A 24,931-nucleotide genomic window follows, 5' to 3' on the forward strand; every position below is an offset into this window, starting at 1 on the left:
TCATTTTTGGATTTTCTTAGTAGTGTGCCAAATTATTTAGTCTATCTCTTGTCACGGGGTTTTTGAAACCCCCTTCTCGGCCCCTGTTCTCTCCGACCTACCAACATGCAAACAAATGTAATATTAATCCAAATCAGGGCTGCCCACGCACAGCAGTTCTGCGTAACGATTTCTTTTCTTTTTTTTTTCACATGGGGGTCACCACTTATCAAGGACCGGAAGCCACTCGGGGATAAGAGTTATTGCGTGTACAGTAATCAATGGGATAGTATCGTAGTAATCGTTAGTATTGGCGATTTAATAAAGTGTCTTTATTTCAAGGCGGTATCTGACATAGGCGGCCTTCGCCGTGTCCCTCATGAAACGCTTAACCAATAATTTCATTTCAACACCCTCCTTGGCCTTCGGGCCGGGATCAAAGTGTAGTATCTGTTCCGGCAGATACTGCACTTAAGATAATTTGTACCAGTCAATGGAGGGGAAACCCTCTATACTGGGACAATTATTATTTTTGGTAACCAGAGTGACCCCTTTTAGGGGAGCTGGTTTTTACCTCACATTAAAAACGGCCTTGTGCCTAATTTGCTCAGTGGGGGAGCAAATAAACACCATCTGTTCCGGCAGATGCTGCAAGCTATGACTAGCTATGACTAGCTATGACTAGCAAAGACCAGATGTGGGGGCAACCCCACATGCCTGACCTTTAACCAGCTCCCATTTCCCACCTCTCGGGAGCTGGTCCCCTTTTTCCCTTCCCCCTCTGTTCACTCCTCACATTAAAAATTGGCCTTGTGCCTAATTTGCTCGGTGGGGGAGCAAATAAATACCATCTGTTCCGGCAGATGCTGCACTTAAGATAATTTGTACCAGTCAATGGAGGGGAAACCCTCTATACTGGGACAATTATTATTTTTGGTAACCAGAGTGACCCCTTTTAGGGGAGCTGGTTTTTACCTCACATTAAAAACGGCCTTGTGCCTAATTTGCTCAGTGGGGGAGCAAATAAATACCATCTGTTCCGGCAGATACTGCACTTAAGATAATTTGTACCAGCCAATGGAGGGGAAACCCTCTATACTGGGACAATTATTATTTTTGGTAACCAGAGTGACCCCTTTTAGGGGAGCTGGTTTTTACCTCACATTAAAAACGGCCTTGTGCCTAATTTGCTCAGTGGGGGAGCAAATAAACACCATCTGTTCCGGCAGATACTGCACTTAAGATAATTTGCACCAGTCAATGGAGGGGAAACCCTCTATACTGGAACAATTATTATTTTTGGTAACCAGAGTGACCCCTTTTAGGGGAGCTGGTTTTTACCTCACATTAAAAACGGCCTTGTGCCTAATTTGCTCAGTGGGGGAGCAAATAAACACCATCTGTTCCGGCAGATACTGCACTTAAGATAATTTGTACCAGTCAATGGAGGGGAAACCCTCTATACTAGGACAATTATTATTTTTGGTAACCAGAGTGACCCCTTTTAGGGGAGCTGGTTTTTACCTCACATTAAAAACGGCCTTGTGCCTAATTTGCTCAGTGGGGGAGCAAATAAATACCATCTGTTCCGGCAGATACTGCACTTAAGATAATTTGTACCAGTCAATGGAGGGGAAACCCTCTATACTGGGACAATTATTATTTTTGGTAACCAGAGTGACCCCTTTTAGGGGAGCTGGTTTTTACCTCACATTAAAAAACGGCCTTGTGCCTAATTTGCTCAGTGGGGGAGCAAATAAACACCATCTGTTCGGCAGATACTGCACTTAAGATGATTTGTGCCAGTCAATGGAGGGGAAGCCCTCTATACTGGGACAATTATTTTTGGTAACCAGAGTGACCCCTTTTAGGGGAGCTGGTTTTTACCTCACATTAAAAACGGCCTTGTGCCTAATTTGCTCGGTGGGGGAGCAAATAAACACCATCTGTTCGGCAGATACTGCAAGCTATGACTAGCTATGACTAGCTATGACTAGCAAAGACCAGATGTGGGGGCAACCCCACATGCCTGACCTTTAACCAGCTCCCATTTCCCACCTCTCGGGAGCTGGTCCCCTCTTCCCCTTCCCCCTCCCTTCACTCCTCACATTAAAAATTGGCCTTGTGCCTAATTTGCTCGGTGGGGGAGCAAATAAATACCATCTGTTCCGGCAGATGCTGCACTTAAGATGGTTTGTACCGGTCAATGGAGGGGAAGCCCTCTATACTGGGACAATTATTATTTTTGGTAACCAGAGTGCCCCCTTTTTGCCTACTTTTAGGGGAGCTGGTTTTTACCTCACATTAAAAACGGCCTTGTGCCTAATTTGCTCAGTGGGGGAGCAAATAAACACCATCTGTTCCGGCAGATACTGCACTTAAGATAATTTGTACCAGTCAATGGAGGGGAAACCCTCTATACTGGGACAATTATTATTTTTGGTAACCAGAGTGACCCCTTTTAGGGGAGCTGGTTTTTACCTCACATTAAAAACGGCCTTGTGCCTAATTTGCTCAGTGGGGGAGCAAATAAATACCATCAGTTCTGCAGATGCTGCACTTAAGATAATTTGTACCAGTCAATGGAGGGGAAACCCTCTATACTGGGACAATTATTATTTTTGGTAACCAGAGTGCCCCCTTTTTGCCTACTTTTACGGGAGCTGGTTTTTACCTCACATTAAAAACGGCCTTGTGCCTAATTTGCTCAGTGGGGGAGCAAATAAATACCATCTGTTCTGCAGATGCTGCAAGCTATGACTAGCTATGACTAGCAAAGACCAGATGTGGGGGCAACCCCACATGCCTGACCATTAACCAGCTCCCATTTCCCACCTCTCGGGAGCTGGTCCCCTTTTTCCCTTCCCCCTCCCTTCACTCCTCACATTAAAAATCGGCCTCGTGCCTAATTTGCTCAGTGGGGGAGCAAATAAATACCATCTGTTCTGATGCTTCACTTGAGTAATTAAGATTCGGTCAATGTGAGGGAGACCCTTCATACCGAGACAATTACTATTCATTTGGGCACTGCCAGAGTGACCCCTTTTTTTGGGGGGGGGCTGGTTTTCCCCCCACCCACCCACATTAAAATGCGACATTGTGTCTAATTGCTTTCGCGGGGAAGCAAATAAATAACAAGCCCTTTATATCGAGACAATTACTATTTATTTGGACACTGACAGACTGTTCCCTTTCGGGGTGAGATGGTTTTCCCCCACATTAAAAAACGACATTGTGCCTAATTTGCTTTCGAGGGGAAACAAATAAATACCAACCAATAATTTCATTTCGACGATCAGCTCGTCCTTGGTGTTGCAGTCGGCACGGTTAGCGTTTTTCTCAATTTCGCCATACACATACTAGTCTCTGATGTGGCAATCAGGCGAGTTAAAGGTCAGGTATTAAGTCGTTTTCTTTTGGGGGGAGTGGGTGTGACATGGTGTTGAGTCTCGCTACCAAATTATTTAGCTCTTGATATGGGAATCTTAAAACTTTTATCTAAAGATCCCAATTAATAATTCTTAATTTCATTAGATCCTGCATTTAAGCGACTCTTTATGTAACGATATTTATATGCAATTATGTAAAAATAAGGCCAGTGTCGGAAATTTCCATGTAGGATTAAGATTAAGCAATAAAGTGGATTACAACGAATAGTTGGCCCGCCGCCTAACTTCAAGGGATTATTTGCTGCAGTAAACAACTGACAGGAACATTCAAAGAAAAGGGACAATTCCAATATGAATAAATAGAAAAAAAAACAAAAGAAGAGGAGAGAGTTGGGGGATAAAGAGAAAAAATATTGAACAATATATGGATTATACCATTATTTCCCGATTCCTCGAAAACTTCTTAAGTGGCCATATTATTTTTTTATATATTTTGTTTTCGGGTTGCGGATTACGGCACTAGTGGGGCAGGTTATTTCAATATTCCATAAGAATTTTTCACTTTGTGATATAAGAACTAAGTGAAAGATTGTTTTGCAATGACATCTCTACTAAATTTTTACTTTTTATTACGACTCGTTCAAACACTTCTCTCAATATCATGATCATTTTCTTGTGCGTTCACTCCCTTTCTCGGTCCATTGATATATTGTATATAAATCTATTGATATATTGTATATAAATCTATTGATATATTGTATATAAATTCGGGGAGATTGATCCATCTACTGCAATACAAATATTCTTATGTATACATCGGTGATTGTTTCATGCGTTTTGTTATTTTTTGCCATCCGCGTGCCCCACCGGGTGTATTGCCCCACCGGGTGTATTGCCCCACCGGGTGTATTGATTTTGAACCAGCCAATGTGTCACAATAACCGTAAATCTCACGGCTGATATATTCTTTTATAATTTATATTCATGTGTTGCGAGCAACGTAGGGAGGAATTGTCGATCAGTACATGCGTAGATTCTGTACAATGAACAACGCTAGACCACTGGTCTCTCCCTGCTCGTTACGATATATATATATATAAATATATATATATATATATATATATATAAATATATATATATATATATATGAACAAATGATTAATAAAACATGTTAACAGACATCTTGAAAAAGAGTTAATAACATATTTAATTTTAAAAAAGGAAGCACAAGATAAGTGGTTAGTCCTTAATCCGTGGAGTTTCGAAGAAATACTCTCCTTCTCATCAGAGGGCAGGAATAAGCAAAATGCAGGATCGGATTTTGCATATAAAAGTATTTAATGAAACTACAAGTAAGTCACATATCTTACTTGGTTAAAACAAAGGGGTGAGGTAAGGGGAATAGGAGGTAAAAGAAAAATGATAAAAAGATTTAACATGAATGGATAGTCCGGTGACTTTTTATATATATATATATATATATATATATATATATATATATATATATATATATATATATATATATATATAGTCTGCAGCAGAAATACCTCCCACATTTTAAACTTTCAATTATATGTTTTTTATTATCTAATGCAAATGCCAATGGTATTTTTATTTTGCTAATAATTTACCATTATTCCGATAACTTCATCAAACATTATGTTTGGCCTAGTGCATCTCGTGCTTTTACTTCATAAATGTTTTGGAAGAATGGTGATTCTGTGACTGAAACACAGAGAACTCTCCGAGCCCCAAAAAGTTAGGATAGCATGATGCTGTTCCTGATAGAAAATCAATACAGCTATGGGTTGCAAATACTTAAAAGGTTCAATTCTTAAAAGAAAGCCACCTGGAAGACCTCAAAGCGCTTGAACGCCAGACAGTATTCGAGCTGTGATACTTTGTGTTGCTCAGTCTCCCACATGTTCAGCTCGCAAACATGATTTGGCCTTGAGATTCCCTGATCGAACAGTCAGAAAAATACTACACACTGATATGCAGTTCCATCCCTACAAATTAATGAGTGCTCAGAAACTGCACGAACGCGACTGGGAACGCATGTCAAAATGTGGGAGATATTTCTGCCGCACCCTATATACATATATATATATATATATATATATATATGTGTGTGTGTGTGTGTGTGTGTGTGCATGTGTGTGTGTGTGTGTGTGTGTATTCGTGTTTTTTACTTACGGTTTTCCCACCTTTCTTTGGAAAGTTAACAATGTCATTTTCTTTGTTCAGTAAGAGTAATAAGTGTGTGTTTGTTTGTGTGTGTGTGTGTGTGCGTGTGTGAAGCAGCACTAACCCTATTTAGGTTTAACCGGCTTCCTCCGAAAGAGGAAGTTCAATGGGAGTATGAAATTCACAAGCGGTTCCTAGTCGCATGTATATCACCGTTAGGGGAGATGACGACGTTGGATTTTTGCAACTCTTGCAGGGAGGTGTCGACGTCCTCCTACATACTGCGTCTTGAATTCTCAAATTGGTCACCCAGTTTAGTACTGACCAGGTTCAACATTGCTTAACTTCGGTGATCTGACAGGAACCGGTGTCAACGTGACCATACCATATAGTTAGAGTAATCAGTCCATACACTTCGCACGTCTTTTATATATAATCCTCTATATGAGTCACTTTAATGCTGGGCGACATAACCCGACGGCAATAAAGTTAATATTTTTAAAATAGTTAATTTATTAAAAGTGTGATCGTTAGCCGTGTTCTATACAAAGAGAACTTTCTAGAGTAAGAGTGCTGCGAGAATGAAAAAAAAAATTAAATTATCGAGCATAAAACTAATCGGAACGTTTGTGACATTCGCCGGATGTTATGTGATAACTTCCGGAATTGTCTTCCCTACTTAAAGATTATGATTAAAACTCGGTGTCAATCATTGTCCGCCATTTATCGACTTCAATATAACGATAACTGTTGTGAAAAAATGATTATCGCCTCAATGGACGCAGTAATTTCTAAAGCCAGTACGGATATTATTAGAAAACGTTGATTTAATTTGTACTTTTAATCATTAAAATACCATTTAAATTTTTAGCGTGACAGACCAACGACAATAATGACGTGTTTTTGAATTTTAGAGATGAGGACTGATTATTCGTATTATTTGGATTCTTCCGACTACTGTTCTCATCTTGAGTGCTATTTTCACAACGTTTCGGTCGATCTAACCTCCGACCTTCATCAGATGTATCTTGTCGTACTCGGGAATCTTTTTGCTGAATCTTTATCCATATATAGTTATAAGTAGGTAGTAATAAATAGCAATATATATATATATATATATAGAGAGAGAGAGAGAGAGAAAGAGAGAGAGAGAGATAGAGAGACTAGTGTCGGTAGTTATTTAATTATTATAATAAATAATTATGTCAGCCCCTTTAAGAAACTCGATTCTTATTGTTGAGCCCTTTCAGTTGAAATAAAGTAGGTCAATTTGGCTCGCATGTGCAGATCATGATATAATGATTAGATCACTCTGACAGACGGTACAAACATTTAAAAATAAATGTTTTAATTTCAACAGTATATATATATATATATATATATATATATATATATATATATATATATATATATATATATATATATATAATGGTAAGTAGTAAGATTTTACATCTGAAGAACAAAATAGGTTTATGATTCCTAAAATGCATACTAGAATTGTCTGCAAGGACCTGTAGCGTAGTAAATTAAGTACTTAATAAAATTCAGTTGTAAAAGTTATATTTTCAGGCGTTTGAAGGTTCAATCATCAGTGAAGGCGATACTCAAAATTCAACAGGGAATTACTTATTACTTCTACCCTGTCTTGACTGACGAAATGAGAGCATACTAGCTTCGTACATTGAATAAAGAATTCCGTTCGAAATACCGTGTGAATAACATAGTCTGACGGGAAAATTCCTGCGTTTGACAAGATCCAATTGCGGAAGGTCGTAGGTTACATCGACCGGAACGTTGTGAGAATATTACTCAATATGAGAACAGTGATCCACAGAATCCAAATAATACAAACATATTAACGCGCTTTTAAGTTTTGCTTACATGGCACCGATTAACGAAAATGCTATTTTTTTTTATTCAAACGTGACAGACTGACGGAGTGGTACATCTTAAATATTGTGACGCCAATTATTAAAAGTTTCTCAACAAGAAAGGGGAAAACATAACTAAAATGAATTTTAAATGAATAATACACAACAATTCATATGAGAAAAAAGGATTTTAATTCATAATTGGATTCCAAAATAGAATAGAAATAAAACAGTCTTCACGCATATCACGAACGATTAAAAAAGAGACAAACAATTTTCTAAGGGAGATAATTTAACAAAAAAAAGCAATAAAGGTTTTATTTACAATTAAAATAATTTTGGAGATAGCGTGCTACAAAAAAATCAGAATTAAAACGTTAATGAAAAGTTTTTGTAAAGATATCATTAACTATGATTTACTATTTCTCTGCCTGAAGTCGAAAATATACTCTTTTTTTTTTTTACACAGTGATCACCACTTATTAAGACCCGGAAGCCACTCAGGGATAAGGGTTATTGCAAGTACATTACGTTAGTGTGGAGATTTGATGAAGTGTTTAATTAAGGGGGCGGTTCATTAGGAATTTGTTAACATTGGACTTGAAGACATCCAAGTTGTAGTCCGGAGGGAAGCAGGCAGACGGAACAGAGTTCCACAGGCGTGCAGTTCTAAGAAAGACTACTATTTCGTATATCTTATTCCTCGAGAGGTAATATAGTATATGTAGTGTGATTATGATGATATCCCCCCAGGGATTACCGCCACCTCTGAGTGTATTATGTTTGTCTGTATTTTTTAGATGAGGTGTTTTCATTGATTGAGATTGTCGGACTGACTTCCTCATCTTGGTTGTTATAGTCACAGCGTTTCGGCCGTTTTGCCCTCCGGCCTTCATCAGGTGTTTTGTATCGAACTGGGGAACCGTTTGTTAGGAGTCTCGAACCCAATCCTTTATTATTATTATGGGGGTACCGTGTTCGGACTCCAGCTAGGCTCTGGAACATAGTTGCTGATTCTCTGTTTTGAATGTTACTTTTCACTGCCTTTGTTCAGGATTGAACTCAGCACCTTTGGGTAACTGTAAACTTTGATAAAACGTCTAGGACCACTCGGACATACATTCAAAACAGAGAATCAGCAACTATGTCCCAGAGCCTAGCTGGAGTCCGAACACGGTACCTCCGTAATAATAATAAAGGGTTGGGTTCGAGACTCCTAACAAACGGTTCCCCAGTTCGATACAAAACACCTGATGGAGGCCGGAGGGAAAAACGGCCGAACGTTGTGACTATAACAACCAAGATGAGGAAGTCAGTCCGACAATCTCAATCAATGTATTATGTTTGTTCGTCATATAAACTAACAAAATATGCGACCAGAGAGTGGCATATCCTTGATAGTCTATTACTAATGGAAGTTTAGTATCAGTCCGCCTGAAACCGAAACTAGACTATTGTTTCTATTACTAATAAAGATAAGTAAATTCTTTTAAAGTATATTCACTACCGGGCAAAGCTGGACATGTACATCACCTACATATTTATTGCTAACTAGCCTGGGTGCCAGGCGTTGATCGGTGTTGATCGGCGTTGCTCGAGTGTTTGGAGGTGTATGTTGAGCAAAAGAAAAAGAAGTGGTAGTAGGCAGGAAGAGCATAAACAAAATCGTGACGTTTTTGCTGTTGCGTCCATCGCTAAACCGGAAACGACGAAAGTTTAAATTAAGGCTAGTCAATCGAAAAGAGGGAATAACTTCGAAAATATCGGCGAAAAAGCGATCCTGCCTTGTAGAAAAGTATCCAGTTGAGGTTGAAGGAATTAATGTATTTAGCCAATTTTTCGATATTTGTCGTCCGGAGGGTCAACTTCAAAACGATAACGATAACGATTTGGTGAAAATCTGCCGCCTCTGTCGAAAGTTTAAGGCAGAAATAGAAACATACATACATACATACATTTAAACAGACAAGTGAAATTTATATTATAGACTAGCCTGGGTGCCCGGCGTTGCCCGAGTGTTTGGAGGTGTGTGTTGAAAAAAAAAGTGATAGTAGGCAGGCAGGCTTGAACCCGTACCGCGAATGAGGAAAGGAACGCGTGAAAAAAAACGTGACGTCTTTGCTGTTACGTCTATCGCCAAACAGGAAGTGACAAATGTTTAAATTAAGGCTAGTCAATCCAAAAGAGGGGATGACTTTCGAAAATAACGGCGAAAAAAGCGACCCCTCCCTGTAGAAAAGTGCCCAGTTTAGGATGAAGGAATTAATATTTTAGCCAATTTTCGATATTTGTCGTCCGAGAGATCGAGCTTCAAAACGACACAGACTTCATGAAAATCCGTCGCCGAAAGTTTTAGGCATACATACATACATACATACATTTAAACAGACAGGTGAGATTTATATTATAGATGGAGATTTGGTATCTTTTTGTCTTACGCCAAAACTGTACTAGTCTTATTAATTTTACTATTGTACTATTGTTGTATGGTGAGGTTGGATATATAAACCAGTGCGTATAATAGTTTACTTATATATATAAACGTTCATGTGTTTACGTGTCTATTGTAATATATATCACGTTTATATATTTATGAGTGCGTCTAGTGTTCTCGGGGTTGTACGTGTCGATATAATAACATATACAGTTCAACGGACATATAATGTTTACAGCAAAAAGGGAGGATAACAGTTTTCTGGGGATTTAACATCTGAAAAAACAAACAGAGAAACATACCTGGTCCATCTTTGGTCTTTTTTGACAGAAAGCTGCAAAGAAGACTCCTCCCAATGAATCAACCAATCTCGGGTTGTCTTTTCAGCAACTTTATTGCAGATACTTCCCCATCAAAAAGCTGTACGCTAAGTCTAGGTTCCTTAAATTAGAAATGGTGTTGGACCCCTCGCCTCCCCGAATGCTTCGATCCATTACGACCGGTCGGCTCGACTTTCTGTCTCCTGGCTCTAGCCACCAATACAAAAATATCTCCCTTCTAATGACGTCATCAATGACGTCATCAACACATGACCATCGTCTGTCACGTGTGCTTCTTTATCCATCTAACATTCCTGTTTGTGTTAGTTATGAAAACAAACATTCTTTTTTATTTCTAACATAAATATTTTTGCCCTAAAAATACCTTTCGCCTTGATACATTCTTTCTAACATTCTATTTTACAACATCAATAGCCATCATAATAAAAGTCGCTCAGCTTACTTGGCGTTACCCGGACCAACTACGAAACATTATTTTTTTAATGCTCCATCCAGTGTATTCTACTATCTCAGACTAATGCATAATTCAGTTATTTGGCTAATTAAAAAAAAAAAATTTTCAATTGATTCATAAAAAAAGATAATCTATAATATAAATCTCACCTGTCTGTTTAAATGTATGTATGTATGTATGTATATAGATGTATGCCTAAAACTTTCGACAGAGGCGACGGATTCTCACGAACTCGGTATCATTTTGAAGCCAAGACGTATCGGACCACAAATATCGAAGAACTGACCAAAATTACTAATTCCTTCACCCTCAATTGGGCCGTTTTCTACAAGAAAGTGGCGATTTTTTGCGAGCCATTTTTGCAAGTCATCGTATCGGTTTGACTGACTTTACCTAATTGTTATGTTCCGAACTTCCGGTTGCGTCATTGATTAGCGGTAAGACGTTAAATTTTCTTTCACTTTCTAGTGTCCGCCTTTGCATCACAGGTTCGAGCCTGCCTACCTGCCTGCCTACTACCACTTTTATTTTTTATTTTTCTTAGCACATGCCTCCAAACACCCGGGCAATGCTGAGTAACCAGACTAGTTAAATGATAAAGTGTGCATTATTTATATAGATAGTTAACTCATTTTTGTGACGGACTACCTGTTTTACCTACGAATGAACTAATCCATGTATTATTTGTTATGTTCTTATCATACCATTTTCCAAAACGTTACCTTCTAATCGGGAGATGATAGTCTATCTATTCTATAATTATGAGACCAGGCTCCCAGATTCATTGGAATCCCTTCGGTATTTTTCGTTATCTATGTAGTCTACCTGGTTCTCAATTGATTCTAATGTATTTCGCATGGAACTTTGTTTCCTTCCATGCAATATATGGCCTGGCAACACTTTAGTTACTATCCTTTATTCCCAATACATTCTTCCAGATCTTAAGTTCTTGAAGAAAAACTTTGTCAGCTGGCTTATAGACTTTAGGCATCTGTATTTCTTTTCTAGTTTCTTTTTCGCTGGAATAATAAACAGCCTATCAAACACACCGTGTAAATGTTTTCTTGCAAACATTAACTCTACGAGCGATAAACATAATGTTGTATTCGGGTTTGACATGATTTTGTAAAATAACCCAAATTTCGTATTTTTTTTTCAGTTGTTTCCACGCCTTGATTCTTCTTCAGAGATCGGTTTTAAATATGTTCACAAATGTATTGAGGGGGATACTGGCGTTATTACGTGATCAATGGACAATGATTTTCAGAATTCCTTAAATTATCTTCCCTAAAGAGAAAGTAGACGACAGGCATGGTATTTCAAACGGTCATTTAAACTCGTCAAGGAATCAGCACATACTCTGATTTTTCTACTTTTCATTTTTATATTACATTTGGAGATGTCATATCCGAGTAATCGACTTTTGAATTTACACCAATTTTTCAACCTTTCTAATTCCACATTTATTTCGTCCAGCGTCGAAAATGGTACTTTTCATTTGGGTTTAAAAAACGGTTTAACTTCTGTTTTTTGTGCACAGATCAAGTCCTTCTGAGAATACTACGTGTGGCTTATTTTGAGGTTCTTAATGCCCATAAATCTGTGACTATTAGTGTTATAACTCAGAGAGATAAGTCTAGAACAGTAGTTCCAGAAAGACGGATCAATCGTTAGTCTTTTTAGAACTTGGTTGAACGATAAGGTCACAAGGAAAAGAAAAGAAACGGCACTATCATTGGTTAGGCAGTGCCAGAAACCTTGGAAAACGACTTTTAGTCGGTAATGGAATAGAGCCGTTAATAGATGGAAACATTTAATGCTCTAATAGTTTCTTCCTTAGCACTACCAAACTTTGGGATCTCGCTTTGTTTTCTTGCTTCCCTGACCTCGGTAACCTGCTTAAGTTTAAGTGTAACGTTAACAGTCATCTCGCTGCTCAACCCCCCCCCCACACACACACATTCCCTGTTAGACACGATTCGAAGTAATAGCAGCTAGTTAAAAGAATGGAAGAGAGAAATGGTGCGACGATATTAATTTTCCTAGTCAGAGAAACGGGATCAGGCACGGGTGTCCCTGTGATTATGCCTCTACCCCTTTGTTAATAGATAAAAGAGTGTATATAATGTCACAAATGTTTGCACACAGGCACACACATTGTATGCAGTCTACGTCGCAGGGAACACAGGCAAGTAATAATTCGACTCCATTTTTTGTTACAACATTTATTTCCTCATTCTCCCGCTACGAAAGACATCACCCACGTGATCGTCTTCTCTAACGTGCTCTTTTTTTGTATTCTTTTTCCTTTATTGCGTCTGCACTCTGTTAGATGTAAAAGCCAGGCGATAAGTAGAGCCGACTTATTCTTAACGCAATTTTAGATCTGTAATATATCCCCCAAGTAATATGTCCCCCAAGTAAAATATATTTATTTGAAGTAGCTGGGTGGTCTTATCTACGGTATTCCTGTAAGAATCTTGTAGGTCAGTTTACTGAACAGGTGCTCGTGATCGGAGCTGGTATATCCTTAAGCGTGAGGCTTACAACGAACCTTTCGACGTCTCTCTCAAGCTGTTCTACCTGTCAGTATTTATGGCTTAACCAACCAATCATTTTCTTGTAAGGAGAAAGAACCCGGATGTACTCATATTCATTACATTAGTCTGCAAATCGGATAATTTATTCGACTCTTCAGCTATAGGACGGCTGGACGTTTTTGGTCCAAGGAGGTCTTGCTCCCCAGCGATTTGGTGCCAAGGCTTCTGAGATTATGGTTTTACATAAGAGTTTTCCTTCTCGCTGTATGTCAAGTTTGTGGCTGTAGCTTATGTGTGTTAGTTTCCGCATTCAATGGTTTTCCTTAATATTTCAGCCGTTTTCATTATTGTTGTTCGTTGTATTTTATCAGCTATCCCTCTGATTCCAATATCTCCCATTCTTTTTTCACAGTTTTTCGGTATTGTTCCTAGTGTTCTTACTGCTACTAATATTAGACATATAGCCTTCCCAATGTCCTAGTCCTCTTCGCATTCATCCGCCTGAGGTCTGGTTAGTGCTTCCTGTCCTCGGTCTTTCCATCCTCCTTGACCCTCCTCACTTATTTGGTGTGACGTCAGTATTTGGCGACACGCACACACAAATCGAGGGAAGGTAGGAGCGCAGAGGTGTTAACTTACAATTAGTTTCAGTTTTCATGACTCCATGTGATGCTCCTTTGCGTTTCACATCTGTAGCATTTTTTGTATGTCCAGTTCGTGGTTCTAGCTCATGTGTGTTAGTCTCCGCATTCAAGGGGGTTCCTTAATATTTCAGTCGTTTTCATTATTGTTATTAGCTATCCCCCTGATTCCAATCTCTCCAATTCTTTTTTTCAAAGTTTTTCGGTATTCTTCCTATCGCTCTTACTACTACTACTACTATTATTATTCCCCCATTTCTCTTTTACTCTGTCATTTATTGCAGTCATGCAAAGTATCGCTGTGACATATCCATCAATTTCGTTAGATCAACGCTCATTTCCATCCTGATTCTGTGTCGAAAAATGACTGACATGCTTCATCATCCAATATAATCAAGTTTACTTCTCATTATCACTCCTCATCAGTCGCCATTGATGTTACTAGGTAAGCAGCCTCCTCATCTTCCATTTTGTATGCAAGTTATTTAGCGACGATGTCGGTGTCGCGTTTTCGCCATCCAGCCCAAACCTCGTTAGATCGTCTTCAGCCTAACGACAATTATTGGTTGACTCAACAATGGCGTTGTTACTGATGTGCTGCCGGCTGTGTTGCTGTTGTTGGACGACGGTGATGATTTGCAATGGCGACGACAGAAGTGTTCTGTTATTTGAGCGCCGACCAATGATGGCGGCGGGAAGGTCGGCGCCGGCTTCTTTCAAAAAGTGTCGTTTGAGACGAAGAAGTCATCGAATCACTTTGACAGCATACGAGGTAGTTGGAATCGGAGGCGGTAAGTGGGACGAAAGAAAAAGGAGAAGATCAACTACAACAACAATAAACTAACAAAAGGAGGAGAATGTGTAGGAAACGAAAACGAAGAAGTGTGTAAAGTGGGAAGTAGAGGTAAAGATAAAAGCCGATGCCGTGGTAGTAGTAGTAGTAGTAGTAGTAGTAGTAGTAGTAGTAGTAGTAGTAGTAGTAGCAGCAACAGCGGTAAAGAAGGACAAATAAACAACAATAAAATAGAGAAGAGATAAAACAGAAGAGGGGGGAAGAAGGGCAAGAGGTAGATAATAATAATAATAATAATAGAATAAGAAGAAGAAGAAGAAGAAGAAGAAGAAGAAGAAGAAGAAGAAGAAATGAGAAGAGCAACAACAATAGCAACAATAACAAGTAAAGTAATTAACAAGCAAATAATAAAAGGAAAAAGGGCAAGGGAAAGAAGAACAAGAAGAACAAGAAGTAATTAAAGAAGAACAAGAAGTAATTAAAGAAGAAGAAGAAGAAGAAGAAGAAGAAGAACAACAACAACAACAACAACAACAACAACAAGAAAATAAAGAAGATGGATAAAAATAAGTAGAAGAAAAAGAAGAAGAAAAAGAAGTAGAAAAAGAAGAGGAAGAATAAGAAGATGATGACGGAGGACTAGAAGAAAACGAAGAAGTAGAATAGTCTATTAATCTATATATTTATGAAAGTGAAAATGTCTGTATGTTTGTATGTTTGTGTAATTTTTCTACTAAATAACTCTCACAATTTTCAGTCTAGATACTCGAGATTTGACATAAGGAGTATTGAGCTTTGGGAAAAAACATTTAATCGGTTTTCGGCCAGAAATTTCGCTGTCAAAGTTCAACGATTGACATTTCGAAACTCTACCAAACTCCTCCGACAATTTTGGGTCTAAACACTTGAAATTTTAAATGTAGGCTACTTGAACATGGATCAAAGGTTTTATTGTCATTTGAGCCCCAAAACATAAATGTTAAGGAGTCAAAATTAGGGTCAAAATTAAAATAAAAATTGACCTCTGCGGTCTCTACCAAATTTCCCAGCCAATTTCTGGTTTAAACATTAGAAATTTTGCACAAAGGCTATTCATAGATAGGGCAAGCTTTTTAATCGGTTTGGCTCGAACATTTGAGCTGCCAAGGGGTACAAAGTTCAAAAGATTTGACCTTTGCGGTGATTAACAAACTACTAAGCCAATTTTGGGTCTAAACATTAGACATTTGCACATAACGGGGATTCAGACATGCAGCAGACATTTTAAGCAGTTTGGGGGCGAAAATTTCACTGCCAAAAGATCAAAGTTGACAGAGTTGACCTTTGCAGATTCTACCAAATTTCTCCACCAATTATGGTCTAAACACTTTAAATTTTAGATGTAGGTAACTTAGGACATGGGTAAAACTTTGTATTTTGATTTGAGACCAAAATAATAAATCTTAAGGTGTCAAAATTGGGGTCAAAGTTAAAAAAATTTTGATCTAATCATTTGAAATCTTACATAAAGTGTATTCACACATAAGGCAAGTTATAGGGCCCGAGAAAAGCCGGGCTGAACTGCTAGTATATCTATAAAAGTGAAATTGTCTGTCTACTGTCTGTCTGTGTCTGCGTGTGTACATTTTCCTAGCCAACGACTCTGTCAATTTTCAATCTACAGACTCGAGATTATCCATAAGGGATATTGAGATTTGGGAAAATCTTCTTAATCGGTTTTCGGACAAAAATTTGGCTATTAAGAGGTCAAAGTTCAACGATTTGACCTTTGACAACCCTACCAAGCTCCTCCGACAATTTTGGGTCGAAACACTTGAAATTTTAAATATAGGTTACTTGGACATGGATCAAACATTTTATTTTCATTTGAGCCCAAAAAATAAATGTTAAGGGGTCAAAATTGGGCCAAAGTTAAAATAAAAATTGACCTCTGCAGTCTCTACCAAATTACTCAGCCAATTTTTGGTCCAAACATTTGAAATTTTACATAAAGTGTATTAAGACATAATGTGGCACTATTTCTTTGTGCCACTGTTTCTAACACACTCTGCAGCATGGACGAGTGGTAATTTGGCCATGAGCGTAGAGATACAAAGAAATCCCTTCCCATAATTCCCTTGCTATCTTTCTGTCTCTTTCCTGCACGACCACTATGAAGTGAATACGAATATTCTGTCTCTCTGTAAATGGGGGGAGCACCCCCTCCTTCAATACTAGTTAGGTTAGTTAGCTTTGAAAAACCGATTATCCAGTTTTTTAATAGTTAAAGTTTTTGTAATGTATATTTTGTAAAATAAATAGTTAAGATTTCTCATATATATTACAATTGTGTCGCGTGTCGTCTTTCTTGTCTGCCATAAATTTCTCCATGCATGTCTTAAGTCGAAAGGCGGCCCTGAGGACAAAGAGATGAAGATTCCCACCAGAATGCCACCAGGGTGAAGAGATCATCTTGAGGAAAGGAAGGAGCCACACCCAGATCCAACATCTCAGGTATGATTTTCTTCTCGCTACACAGACCCTAATGACTGGCCCATCTTCATATCTTCCCGAGACCGCTTTAAGACATTTACTATAACACGTCTGTCGGTTACACCTCAGTGACTGGCTGATAGTGGTATAATAAGGCAAGCTTTTTAATTGGTTTTAGGCCGGAAATTTGGCTGCCAAGATGTCAAAATTCTAAAAAGATTTGACCTTTGCAGTCTTTAACAAACTATTCAGCCAATTTTTAGTCGAAACATTTGAAATTTAACATAAAGAGTAATCAAACATGCAGCACTTTTTTAATCAGTTTTTGAGCGAAAATTTGGCTTCCAAGAGGTAAAAGTTGAAAGAGTTGACCTTTGCAGACTCTACAAAACTCCTCCGCCAATTTCGGGTCTAAACACTTGACATTTTAGAGATAAGTTACCTGGACATGAGTGAAACTTTTTGATATATATATATATATATATATATATATATATATATATATATATATATTTATATACATATATATATATATATATATATATATATATATATATATATATATATATATATATATGCACATAAAGTTATGAACAGTACATATGGCCCCGAGCAAAGCCGGGCTGAACTACTAGTTATTATAATAATAATAATATGAAGAAGAAGAAGAAGAAGAAGAAGAAGAAGAAGAAGAAGAAGGTTCCTATGATCGCCAGTTCACCTTCAAATTTACAAATGGATTCCTAACACCAACTGATAGATTCAAATTAAAAGAAATCACAATGTTTAGATTTTTTTCCTAAATTCCCTCCCGCCCGACCTGACTACACATCCATGACATTGTGTCTCAAATGAACATTTTCCTTCAATTGTTTCTCTATTTTGTTTCAAGACTGAAAGTTTTTATTGTATCAGGTTAGTTAGTAAAGTTTTTTTTTTCAATTTTCTTATCATCTTGTTTTAGATGGGAATAGTGCATCTTACCAGATGCCAGGCATTCACATACTATCTCATACATTCTAACCGAGAGATCTTTATAAGATTCTAACCGTCCCTTCAGATGCAATTACTTGTATCTTTCTTGCTCTATTTTCACTGAGCATATTTACCAGATGTTTTTTTTGTTTTTCTTCGAAGTTTTTTTTTTTTTTAGAATTTTTTAAAATATGTTTGCTAAAATGAGACACCTGACATTTTTTTAATATGTTTGCTAAAATGAGACACCTGACATTTTTTTAATATGTTTGCTTAAATGAGACACCCTGACATTTTTTTAATATGTTTGCTAAAATGAGACACCCTGACATTTTTTTAATATGTTTGCTAAAATGAGACACCCTGACATTTTTTTAATATGTTTGCTAAAATGAGACACCCTGACATTTTTTTAATATGTTTGCTAAAATGAGACACCCTGACATTTTTAATATGCTTGCTAAAATGAGACACCCTGACATTTTTTTAATATGTTTGCTAAAATGAGACACCCTGACATTTTTTTAATATGTTTGCTAAAATGAGACACCCTGACATTTTCACCAGAGGAAAAAGTAGAATCAGTTCTATTCACGCCATCTTTCTATTTTTGGTCTGCGAAGGAGAAATCCTTCTAGATTGAGACAATTCTTATGTTTGTTCCAATGCAGAATATTCGTTTCTGACAGCAGTCAAGTATCATGGTAGGTTTGTGCTACTAAACTAAAACAAACTTGTTTTTTTTCGGATGCGCCACTATTATATAAAAGGACCACGTCTTTAATTTATTTTAATATGGGATTTCTCCTCTTGACCATCGGGTGAGAGTAAAGTGTAGTATCTGCTATCATCATCGTTTCTGTCGTCGGTCAGTTAAGGAGAAATCTTTGTAAGTTGGGAGGATTTTACTTTTTCCAATCCAATTATGATATTTAGATTTTAATCTTCGTAAAGAAGGTATAAAACACTACATTGTTAATTAATGATGGGCATATTATGAGCATATGATTATTATGAGCATATGATTATTATGAGCATATGATTATTATGAGCATATGATTATTATGAGCATATGATTATTATGAGAATATGATTATTATGAACATATGATTATTATGAGCATATGACTATTATGATCATATGATTATTATGATCATATGATTATTATGATCATATGATTATTATGAGCATATGATTATTATGAGCATATGATTATTATGATCATATGATTATACTGAGCATATGATTATAATGAGCATATGATTATTATGAGCATATGATTATTATGAGCATATGATTATTATGAGCATATGATTATTATGAGAATATGATTATTATTAACATATGATTATTATGATCATATGATTATTATGATCATATGATTATTATGAGCATATGATTATTATGATCATATGATTATTATGAGCATATGATTATTATGATCATATGATTACTATGAGCATATGATTATTATGAGCAAATTATTATAATGAGCATATGATTATTATGATTATATGATTATTATGAGCATATGATTATTATGATCATATGATAATTATAAGCATATGATTATAATGAGCATATGATTATTATGAGCATATGATTATTATGATCATATGATTATTATGATCATATGATTATTATGAGCATATGATTATTATGAGCATTTGATTATTATGAGCATATGATTATTATGAGCATATGATTATAATGAGCATATGATTATTATGAGCATATGATTATTATGATCATATGATTATTATGAGCATATGATTATTATGAGCATATGATTATTATGATCATATGATTATAATGAGCATACGATTATAATGAGCATATGATTATTATGAGCATATGATTATTATGAGCATATGATTATTATGAGCATATGATTATAATGAGCATATGATTATTATGAGCATATGATTATTATGAGCATATGATTATTATGAGCATATGATTATAATGAGCATATGATTATTATGAGCATATGATTATAATGACAACATGATTATTATGAGCATATGATTATTATGATCATATGATTATTATGAGCATATGATTATTATGAGCATATAATTATAATGAGCATATGATTATTATGATCATATGATTATTATGAGCATATGATTATTATGAGCATATGATTATAATGAGCATATGATTATTATGAGCATATGATTATTATGATCATATGATTATTATGATCATATGATTATAATGAGCATATGATTATTATGAGCATATGATTATTATGAGCATATGATTATTATGAGCATATAATTATTATGAGCATATGATTATTATGATCATATGATTATTATGAGCATATGATTATTATGAGCATATGATTATTATGATCATATGATTATTATGAGCATATGATTATTATGAGCATATGATTATAATGAGCATATGATTATTATGAGCATATGATTATTATGAGAATATGATTATAATGAGCATATGATTATTATGAGCATATGATTATTATGAGCATATGATTATTATGAGCATATGATTATAATGAGCATATGATTATTATGAGCATATGATTATTATGAGCATATGATTATTATGAGCATATGATTATTATGATCATATGATTATTATGAGCATATGATTATTATGATCATATGATTATTATGATCATATGATTATTATGAGCATATGATTATAATGAGCATATGATTATAATGAGCATATGATTATTATGAGCATATGATTATTATAAGCATATGATTATTATGAGCATATGATTATAATGAGCATATGATTATTATGAGCATATGATTATTATGATCATATGATTATTATGAGCATATTATTATAATGAGCATATGATTATTATGATCATATGATTATTATGATCATATGATTATTATGATCATATGATTATTATGATCATATGAATATTATGAGCATATGATTATTATGATCATATGATTATTATGAGCATATGATTATTATGATCATATGATTACTATGAGCATATGATTATTATGAGCAAATTATTATAATGAGCATATGATTATTATGATTATATGATTATTATGAGCATATGATTATTATGATCATATGATTATTATGATCATATGATTATTATGATCATATGATTAATGTAAGCATATGATTATAATGAGCATATGATTATTGTGAGCATATGATTATTATGAGCATATGATTATTATGATCATATGATTATTATGATCATATGATTATTATGAGCATATGATTATTATGAGCATATGATTATTATGAGCATATGATTATTATGATCATATGATTATTATGAGCATATGATTATTATGAGCATATGATTATTATGATCATATGATTATAATGAGCATATGATTATAATGAGCATATGATTATAATGAGCATATGATTATTATGAGCATATGATTATTATGAGCATATGATTATTATGAGCATATGATTATAATGATCATATGATTATTATGAGCATATGATTATTATGAGCATATGATTATTATGAGCATATGATTATTATGAGCATATGATTATTATGAGCATATGATTATAATGAGCATATGATTATTATGAGCATATGATTATTATGATCATATGATTATTATGATCATATGATTATAATGAGCATATGATTATTATGAGCATATGATTATTATGAGCATATGATTATTATGAGCATATGATTATAATGAGCATATAATTATTATGAGCATATGATTATTATGAGCATATGATTATTATGATCATATGATTATTATAAGCATATGATTATTATGAGCATATGATTATTATGATCATATGATTATTATGAGCATATGATTATTATGAGCATATGATTATAATGAGCATATGATTATTATGAGCATATGATTATTATGAGCATATGATTATAATGAGCATATGATTATTATGAGCATATGATTATTATGAGCAGATGATTATTATGATCATATGATTATTATGAGCATATGATTATTATGAGCATATGATTATTATGATCATATGATTATTATGAGCATATGACTTTTATGAGCATATGATTATTATGAGCATATGATTATTATTAGCATATGCTTATTATGATTATATGATTATTATGAGCATATAATTATAATGAGCATATGATTATAATGAGCATATGATTTTTATGAGCATATGATTATTATGATCATATGATTATTATGAGCATATGATTATTATGAGCATATGATTATAATGAGCATATGATTATTATGAGCATATGATTATTATGATCATATGATTATTATGAGTATATGATTATAATGAGCATATGATTATTATGAGCATATGATTATTATGAGCATATGATGATTATGAGCATATGATTGTAATGAGCATATGATTATAATGAGCATATGATTATTATGAGCATATGATTATTATGAGCATATTATTATTTTGAGCATATTATTATGAGCATATGATTATTATGATCATATGATTATTATGAGCATATGATTATTATGAGCATATGATTATAATGAGCATATGATTATTATGAGCATATGATTATTATGAGCATATGATTATTATGAGCATATGATTATAATGAGCATATGATTATTATGAGCATATGATTATTATGAGCATATGATTATTATGAGCATATGATTATTATGAGCATATGATTATAATGAGCATATGATTATTATGAGCATATGATTATTATGAGCATATGATTATAATGACCATATGATTATTGTGAGCATATGATTGTTATGATCATATGATTATTATGAGCATATGATTATTATGAGCATATAATTAGAATGAGCATATGATTATTATGATCATATGATTATTATGAGCATATGATTGTTATGAGCATATGATTATAATGAGCATATGATTATTATGAGCATATGATTATTATGATCATATGATTGTTATGAGCATATGATCATATGATTATAATGAGCATATGATTATTATGAGCATATGATTATTATGAGCATATGATTATTGTGAGCATATGATTATAATGAGCATATGATTATTATGAGCATATGATTATTATGAGCATATGATTATTATGATCATATGATTATTATAAGCATATGATTATTATGAGTATATTATTATTATGATAATATGATTATTATGAGCATATGATTATTATGATCATATGATTATAATGAGCATATGATTATTATGAGCATATGATTATTATGAGCATATGATTATTATGAGCATATGATTATAATGAGCATATGATTATTATGAGCATATGATTATTATGAGCATATGATTATTATGAGCATATGATTATTATGAGCATATGATTGTTATGAGCATATGATTATAATGAGCATATGATTATAATGAGCATATGATTATTATAAGCATATGATTATTATGAGCATATGATTATTGTGAGCATATTGTTATTATGAGCATATGATTATTATGAGCATATTATTATTATGAGCATATTATTATAATGAGCATATGATTATTATGAGCATATGATTATTATGAGCATATGATTATTATGAGCATATGATTATTATGAGCATATGATTATAATGAGCATATGATTATAATGAGCATATGATTATTATGAGCATATGATTATTATGAGCATATGATTATTATGAGCATATGATTATTATGAGCATATTATTATAATGAGCATATGATTATAATGAGCATATGATTATAATGAGCATATGATTATAATGTGCATATGTTTATTATGAGCATCTGATTATTATGAGCATATGATTATTATGAGCATATGATTCTAATGAGCATATGATTATAATGAGCATATGATTATAATGAGCATATGATTATTATGAGCATACGATTATTATGAGCATATGATTATTATGATCATATGATGATTATGAGCATATGATTATTATGAGCATATTATTATTATGAGCATATGATTATAATGACCATATGATTATTATGAGCATATGATTATTATGATCATATGATTATTATGAGCATATGATTATTATGAGCATATAATTATAATGAGCATATGATTATTATGATCATATGATTATTATGAGCATATGATTATTATGAGCATATGATTATTATGAGCATATGATTATTATGAGCATATGATTATTATGAGCATATAATTGTAATGAGCATATGATTATTATGAGCATATGATTATTATGAGCATATGATTATTATGAGCATATGATTATAATGAGCATATGATTATAATGAGCATATGATTATAATGAGCATATGATTATTATGAGCATATGATTATTATGATCATATTATTATAATGAGCATATGATTATTATGAGCATATGATTATTATGAGCATATGATTATAATGAGCATATGAATCTTATGAGCATATGATTATTATGAGCATATAATTATTATGATCATATGATCATATGATTATAATGAGCATATGATTATTATGAGCATATGATTATTATGAGCATATGATTATTATGAGCATATGATTATAATGAGCATATGATTATTATGATCATATGGTTATTATGAGCATATGATTATTATGAGCATATGATTAATTTGATCATATGATTATTATGAGCATATGATTATTATGAGCATATGATTATTATGAGCATATGATTATTATGAGCATATGATTATAATGAGCATATGATTATTATGAGCATATGATTATTATGAGCATATGATTATTATTAGTATTGGAATGCGTCTGATAAGTATTGAAAATCGATAATCGAGAAAAAAACGATTAAAGAAGGAAGTCTGATTTTGACTAAAGTTAACACTTTTATACAACTTAATATCACAAGTGCATTTAACTTTGGTCCAGTGATTATGTAACGTTAGGTATATATATATATGTATATATATATATAT

The sequence above is a fragment of the Euprymna scolopes genome, chromosome 31, assembly GCF_053919585.1.
Source record: "Euprymna scolopes isolate OS-2025 chromosome 31, ASM5391958v1, whole genome shotgun sequence".
Taxonomy (NCBI): domain Eukaryota; kingdom Metazoa; phylum Mollusca; class Cephalopoda; order Sepiida; family Sepiolidae; genus Euprymna; species Euprymna scolopes.